Here is an 8,316-nt window from a genome sequence, read left to right on the forward strand (position 1 = left end):
GACAACACTGCTTCCATTTTTCATATTTTTAACATTTATATTTTTAATTTTATTCAACTTTATTCAACAAAAATTTATAATGTATTTCAATGGGGAGACCCTTCAAATCCTCATTCAACTTACTCATTTTTAAACTCTTACTACTTCCACATACATTGACATAGAGCCACCATTCAAACTTTAAAACGAAGACAAGACATTCAACTATTCAACTTGCATTTATCTTTTCAATATCTATTATACTTTTTCTTCAGTTCCAGTTTAAGTTTCATGATGTTTTTTCACCCGTTTCAGAGTTTATAATGGGTGTGTATGGGACGGAATGTTGGGGCTAGAGTGAGGCAGCTCAACTGCTAGAGTGAGAGGAGCAAAAAAAATAATCTTAAAATCTTTTTTAAAACTGCTGCTGTGTCCGCAGCGTTTGCTCTACAGGTATGATTTTACCCTCAAAACGTAGCCATGGCTGTCCTCTTTCATCCAATGTGTTTACTATTGTACTAGGTGTTATGGTTCTTTCATAAATGTCACCAATGCACAGCCTCCTCCCTCCAACTCTTCCATAGACTCTAATGTTAAAATGGCTCAGAAGGTTCGTTTGAAAATCAGAAGAGCATGGTGTCTTTCCACTGTCACCACGTCCATATAATAAACTCCACAGACATGAAAACTGAGAATTTGGTAGACTAGACATTGCTGTCGCTCACAGTGAAAGAATTTTGTCAATACGACTTTTACTTTTCATTTGGGAACGATTTGTTTCGGCCTGACTTTTCTGTTCATTTTAAGCAGCAAAAGTGAGGTGCATGTCTGTGTCCGTGTGTATGGAGCCATTGGGTGCGGTCACTATAGCAACCAGGCTCACACCTGCCTGCTTAACGAGCTCTCTCTGCCACTGTACCAAGATTCATCTTAAGCACTTCTCTTTCAACTGCTGCTGTGTCCACAGTGTTACAGCCATCATTTTACCCTCAAAACGTCGCCATCGTTGTTCTTTTTCCAACATCTTGTCTTTCAAAGCTCAGAGATGTAAACTTTTTAAACTGTGTGGGTCCAAGTGGAGGGATCACATTTTAGTCATTCAGTGATTCAAAGAATATGACCTTTTAATATTCTTTCAGATGTTTTCTGACTCTAAATGTTCTTTTCTCATTTCTTAGGTTTTTCCAATTTACAATTAAAACATTTTCAGCTTTTTTCCAACTTCTTCTTCTGTGTAACCTTCAGCTTTTAGCAGTTCAGCACTTTTGTTTTCAGGTTAAATTCGGGTTTTTTTTTTATCTCATTCAAAATTTTTAACTTAAATTCAGTATTTATTTCATTTCAATGCATACATTCAGATTCAAGCATTCACACTGCAGTTTCTTCAGAAAATGCACTTTCTAGTTACAGCTTGTTACACAATTAGAAGAATATATTGGTTCAACTCAGGAAGTTACGCTACACTTTTAAAAGAAATTTCAAAAGCTGGTAATGAAAATTGCCAAATAGCAACTGTAAAGTTCAAAATGGTATATAGTAGAAACATTTAATTACTGTAAAATGTAGAAATCCCAAATTTAACTAGGAAAATATGTTTTCTGTAAAATTACACAGAAAATATGTCACATGCAAGTAATTACTGCAAAGTTAATTTTAAACTATACATTCCTTTGAATTGTACCTTTAAAACTTTTTGGCTATTTAAAAATATTAATAACTCAATTAAATCAATTAAATCATTTTTAAATCATTTTTATTTTATTATTAGGTTTAGAACTGTAGAACTGTCATATAAAATAAGTTTTTTCATGTTTCTTCATGCACTGAGTGAGTGTTCTGAAAATACAGTGTAACTTGCTCTGTATTTTGCGTCTGTGAGATAACGACATTACCACATGGATAGTGAAACATCCTGACGCAGGCTTCGTTACAGTTTTGTGTCGACCTCACAATAGCTAATAGCTGATGTAATGGAATCTCTATTAACAGAAGTGAAAATTTTAGCCAGTGTTTTAACATGTATTTAAAGTTTGGGGAAACCTGGTGTCATTAAGGAAATGTTGAGCTGTAATTTTGGGTGGAACCTGATTTGGACATTTAAAGGTTGTATTCTTCATGGCAGTCATTTTGTAGTTATGGAGCATTTAATGCTCTTTTTTACTGGCAGCATAATCCGGGTTAACATGGACAACATTATTGTTCCTTCAAACAATAATAATAGTAATATTTAATAATAATGATATTTAATACTTTAATACTTTACAGTCAATTTTTCATGTTTTCCAGGTCAGCGTCACTTTCAGTTGACAGCATGGAGTTATTAAGTAATTGTGGTGGTGTGCAGTGCTGCCAGTTTTGGTATTGCTCTCATACCAAGTATATCCCAGATACCAATGATGATATTTAAACTTTTTGCTTATAAACACAGCTTATACAGGGGGAGAGAAGATGAGATAAATCATCATTAATCTGCAAATTCTGAGCACATTTTTACGACCACTAAATAGCTGTGATTTTCTCTTTCCACTAGTTAACACAACAAAACTCACTTTGCAGCTTTTCATGTATTTTTGGAGACCTGAAACGTAACTGTGTCAGTTCAGTTACAATAAAATAATTTATTTAGTTCAATAATATGTGTAACAGCTCATATATTATTTAAATGTGTGAATATAGCCTATAAGTAACAGATTAGCAGCAGTTATGATGACCAGTGACACTTTAACATTAACCAATGCTGACTGAAACATTACACTACTGTATGAGTTTCTGAAAGGACGCTGACAGAGACGTGTGTCTTGGGGATTTCCTTTCTCTTCTCTTCTTTTTCTTCTTTCATAACTTTCAGTAACTAATTACTGATTACTCCCCCCCAAAAGTAATCCCGTTACTTTACTGATTACTTATTTTATAAGTAATTAGTTACCTACTTAGTTACTTTTTAAAAACACGATTTACACCCTGAATAGGTGATAAAGTGATAGATCTTTCAGCCCAATTCTACTTTTTCTGCATAATCCATCATACAAAATGTAATCAAATGGAAAAGTCTCTTTTTAAAACTTGTTTTATTAGTTTTAATCTTTTAACTTTATGCATCAAGCAAAAATTTAATTATCTGCAACATTCTCTGACTGGAAGAAATTTGTTTAACATTTAAACCTATTTTCTACACATTCCAGCACATAAAATAAAATATTTTTTTGTGTTTACACTCAGTCCTTCAAATAGATGCAAGTAAAACACAGCAGAAAATAAATAAAGTCAAAGACTCAGCAGTCCTGTTGCTCTATTTTCACCTGTAAAGCAGGAGTGGGGCAGGCGGAGGTTTACCCTGGTGCAGGTGTGCTGCGGTCAGTGGAAGAATCCGTGAGTTTCTCTGTGAGTTTCCCATTACGTCGTAGCTACTCGGTGCTTTCTCAGATGTTTAGGGGTTTTTTCGCTGTAAAAAGAAGTTTTCTTCCCACGCAGTGAACAGCGGACACTAATGTTTTTGTCACTTTTTATGGAATCAAACTCAAAGGTCAGTACTTCCACGCTTTAAACGCTGCACGCTCATACTCTCTCTGCACTCGATATATGATCCATTGTTGATCTGCACACAGCTGTTGTCACGAACGGTGCACTCGCTTACGTCACTGTCATGAGACACTCTTGCAAAAAAAATCACGGTTTTAGTAACGCAGTAACGCAGTAACGCAGCGTGCTTACAGGAAAGTAACAGTAATCTAATTACCGTTTTTGCAACAGTAATCCCTTACTTGTTACTTGAAAAAAGTAATCGGATTACTCGTTACTGCCAATCTCTGATCAGCACATTATAACATAATGTTCAGTACTGAAATAAGTATATGAGCAAAATATGTGCTCAGCAAGTGAACTGATGGAATAACTGTGTCCTGGAGGAGATTCACTCTACAGCTGATTATACAAAGTGAGATATTGTACAGAGAATCCTCCTGTTGTGAACTGTGAATGGTGCAGACAATAGTGAACAGATCATCAGATACAGCAGCTAATAGCTGAGTAATCACAGCAGCTTGAGAGTTCAGCTTGTCTTGGCATTGAAGTCTAAATGCTCCGGTCTCCACAATGGTGCTCGAGAGCTGATATGAGGTGTTTGCCTTGCTCTAAATGTGGTGCTGTGCATTATAACATGATATCTCCACTTTCATCTTGTCTGCATAAAAGCCTTTGTCAATCTAAGCCATGCTGTCATATTTGTTTTCGAGTGCTGAGGCTCTAACCCTCCAAACAATAAAAAACGTACTTGTTTAGTTTTTCTAACCGTGTTGTCATGAATTTTAACATTTAAATAACTGAGGCCTGTAGAATTTATTGCCAAGTTTCTGCACAAAGGAGAAATTTGCTGTCATAGTGCAAAAAACAAACAAACAAATAAACAAAAAATATTAAAAACACACACAATACTCCAACTAACTACAGAGATTAGAGTAGAAATTTACAAATTAGAAATTAAGGAATATGTAAACGTTATGATGGGTATAAAATGCCGTAGAAGATGATGTGCATAGTATTTGCACTGAATCGTTTGGTTTTTTTTTTTACCATTTTGCTTCACAATAAAAGTGTTTGCTTGTTTTAGTGGTCTGCTATTGGCAGTTAGTCACATTTTGATTATTATATGAAACATATTACATGTTATATAGAAAGCATAAAATAAAAACTGAACTAGTATTATATTTTGAATTTCTGGTTCTCATATATTGCTTTTGTACTCGAGCATTCAAACAGCAGTAGTGCTGGACTTTCACAGGACACGCGCTTGTTTTCATACTGCTCTGTCTTTCTGTGTGCGGCACAACAAAATCAACACTCAGGTCTTAATGGGTAATAAAAATAACTACAGGATAAAACACTCATTGTCCACAGTATCAATACCAACACACTGTAAACCCGAATAAGTTACCAGAACTCAAAAAAATTGAGGCAATCGATTGCCTCAATTTTTTTGAGTTGATCAACTCAAAAGTCAAATTTTTCCAGAACATAAAAGTTTGGATTACATGGTACTTGTATCTTTTGAGAACGGTCAACTCAAATATTTGCAGTTAATATGACTTAAAGTTTCAAGTTTACAAATTCAAAGAAATAAGTTCACAGAACTTATAAAAAATAAGTACACAATCACAACATTTTTATGTTAACAAAACTCAAATGCTTATTAGTTTGTGTTGTCATTATTTTAAGTACACGTTAGTCAAATATGTTGACTACTTGATACTTAAAAACATGTGACCCAAAACATAAAATTTTTGAGGCAATTGATTGCCTCAATTACTCTGAGTATCGGTAACTTAATATGCAAAAGTCATAAACATCTGCCATTGAACAGTATCTTGCCTGCTCCCTTTTAGCACTATGTTGAAATTAAATACATTTTTTTAAAAAATAAATAAATTGATTAAAAATAATTAACAAAAACATTTATAAATTAAAATAAGTAGACCAAAAATTGTTTAGTCAGGAAAACTGTCAGAGTAATGAAAAATAATAATTAATAATATCAAAATGTGCTTTTGGCTCTCTGGCTAATATCTGAATAATATCTGAATATCTGAATCAGGCAACAGGGCAGCAATTTGAGTGAATTACAATGCTATTTGTTTTACATTAACCAGTATCAAACAGTGAAATTTAGGTCATCTTGCGCAGCCCACAATGTTTTGGAAATAGTATTACGAAAAACATTAAAACACACAAAACATTAGTGTTGCTTTGCATTATGTTAATGAGAACAAAGGCACGTTGTATAGTTTGGACCTATTGGCTGAATGCAATAACGTTTTGAGGCATTATTTAGATAAAAGGAGAGAACTTTGAACTAGCCTTTTATAATGCTTCACCCTGCATCCTTCTTTCAGATGAGTTCCTACATAACCAAGTCATTCTTGAGGGTCTGTAACCTGGGTGACAGTTTACCACTTTCTAGACCAAGTAAAATCTTTTGAGTAAATTCTAAAGTGTTGGTCAGGGCTTTGGGGTAGCTGAGGTGCATAGATCAGTCCAAACATTACCAGGAAGGCTTCACCAAATCTGGGGAGACTGAACACGGCATCACTTTCAATGACGACAGAGATTTTCACAGGTTGGTAGTGAACTGGACTTGTCGTGTCATGGTCACTAATGACAGTGAAGAGGGCCACTTCAACACCATCAAGCTCCAACTCATCAGATTCGTCCTGAATTAATGAAAAAGAGATACTAATCACAATCTAACCCAAGAAATACAACAGACGACATATAATTTCTCATTTTACCAACTCCAATTGAGATCCAATACCTCTTTTACAAGGGAGACCTGAGTCTCACTGTAAGAGGTGAAAAACAGAAGATCCATGTTCTGCACACATAAATCAGCTAATTCACCAGAGAATCAAGTGGTGTGACATAGACTGAAACTAAGCTAAAGGAAATACACAGGAAAAGGTTTTACTAAACATCTTATCACTTTCAACAAAACACCAATTCAGTTCATTCGTAGTGAGGAGACAGAAAAGACCATACATGGAAACCGTATGGGTAGACTAAACAAAGGTAAGTCCAAACAGTGCATCAAAATACATGTTTGTACTTTGATGCACTGTTTATATACACAGTAGTATCTGTTAGATACTTAAGGACACTCACAGTGCAGGTTCTGAAAAATCCAGAGACATCCTCACGCAGATAGACAGGAAGGGCGTGGAGAACGGTAGTGCGCTTGGTGTGGATATCATGGATTTCCTATTTCCAGATTAAAAACAGAATTGTATATACTGGTGAGTTTACTGAACAACAACAACAACAACAGTCAAATCAGAACATATGTCCACAAATAACCTGTTCACATCTTTAATACAGTCAGACAAATAGCAAACACAAAGTGGACTAATAGCAAAATTCAAAAAGCTCATTTAAATCATTGAACCTGTCCAATGTTCCACTGGTTCAACCTATGAAATGTGTAACAATCTATTATTACCTGTTCATCGTGAATTCTTAGAATTTCAACCAGGGCATCTGCTGTCTTCCCAGTTTTTGATGCCCTGGCTGAATAAGGTCATCAGTCGAGGAAGATGGCGGTCAAGTTCAGCGTAGAATGTATTGGGCAGGTTCTGATTTGTAATCCGCTGAAACTCTGCATACAACTACAGCAGAAGGACAATACAGTTCAATTTGAAGAATCTCGCACATCTTTATAAAGCAGCAAAAAGCTGCCACATGAGTAAGAATTACAATTTTCATTTTAAAGAGAGCTGATCCATATTACCTCAGACTCCATTTTTAGAGCAGGCCAGAGGTCCAAGAGCTCCTTCACTCCTTCACAACCCTAACCCTGCACATATAGTTTAAAATATAGCGTTTCTAACAAGAAAACTGCTTGAAAGCACTCTCACTGCAGACAGGCATCTCCGTTGTGTAACTGCAGGGACAACGGGCTTGTTTGGACCCAACTATTCTGAGTCATGAGAGGGGGTTTAAAAATTTAGAGAGATTAAAACACTTTGTTTCATACAAGGCGACCGGGCGCCACCTCTAGAACAAGTAGTATCTAACTTTTTAAACAGCCTGCGACCCTCATTACAACAACTTAATGCTAGCTCTGCAAGCGCAAAGTTTCCTTCGGGGAGAGCAGCAAAGCACATAAAAAACACGGACCCGACATTTCTGCTATTCTTTTCGACACGCACCCAAAATACAACTAAATATTCGTATTTTAACAATAAACTAATATCAACATTGAAAACTTACTGTAAGTCCAGTGATGCTAGTTGCTGCCGTTAGGTCCAACTTTCTCCAGTCGTCCGTGTCCGTGCCTCTTTGGTGCTGTTCCCGCCCATATACCTTTACTTCTTCTGTGTTTCGTATTAATGCTCATTAGCGCCGCCTTCCGCTTCGGAGGGTGAATCAGAGATTAACTCGGAATAAAAATTGATTCCTGCAGCTGCTCAACACTTGCGGAAAAAATTAAAAATATATATGTAGGATACATTGATAAAACAATGAATATTAAAATAAATACATTTTGTCTTCCACTAATGCATTTAAGACAATTTGATTTCACTTATTTGGTGAAACACTTTGAGATTTTATTGTATTTTAGCATGTGCTACATAAATTAAGTTTATTATTAAATCCTATACTTGAAACAACAAAAATAACAGGACTTTACCATTCTTATATGTCCTAACTTAACTGTGTTACGTTGTGCTTAAGTTATGATTTTAAGTGATGCTTACTTAATATAGAAATAGTTCAATTCAATCAAATATTATTAGTTTCATTTACTCAAAAAGAAGAACATGTTACACGAACTTGACATATTTAAGTTAA

The 8,316-nt window shown here is 35.2% G+C and overlaps 1 long non-coding RNA gene across 1 annotated transcript; it reads right to left on the minus strand.

Annotated features, from left to right (window-relative positions):
- Nucleotides 1-5,579: 5,579 nt before the first annotated feature.
- Nucleotides 5,580-7,988, minus strand: LOC143421319 (uncharacterized). Its single transcript, XR_013100939.1, has 4 exons — nt 7,735-7,988; nt 6,965-7,130; nt 6,631-6,726; nt 5,580-6,182 (listed from the first exon to the last, which is right to left on the minus strand). It is a non-coding gene; the product is annotated as an uncharacterized LOC143421319 (long non-coding RNA).
- Between the last annotated feature and the right edge of the window lie 328 nt (nt 7,989-8,316).

Source organism: Maylandia zebra, linkage group LG12 (genome assembly GCF_041146795.1).
Source record: "Maylandia zebra isolate NMK-2024a linkage group LG12, Mzebra_GT3a, whole genome shotgun sequence".
NCBI classification, from domain to species: domain Eukaryota; kingdom Metazoa; phylum Chordata; class Actinopteri; order Cichliformes; family Cichlidae; genus Maylandia; species Maylandia zebra.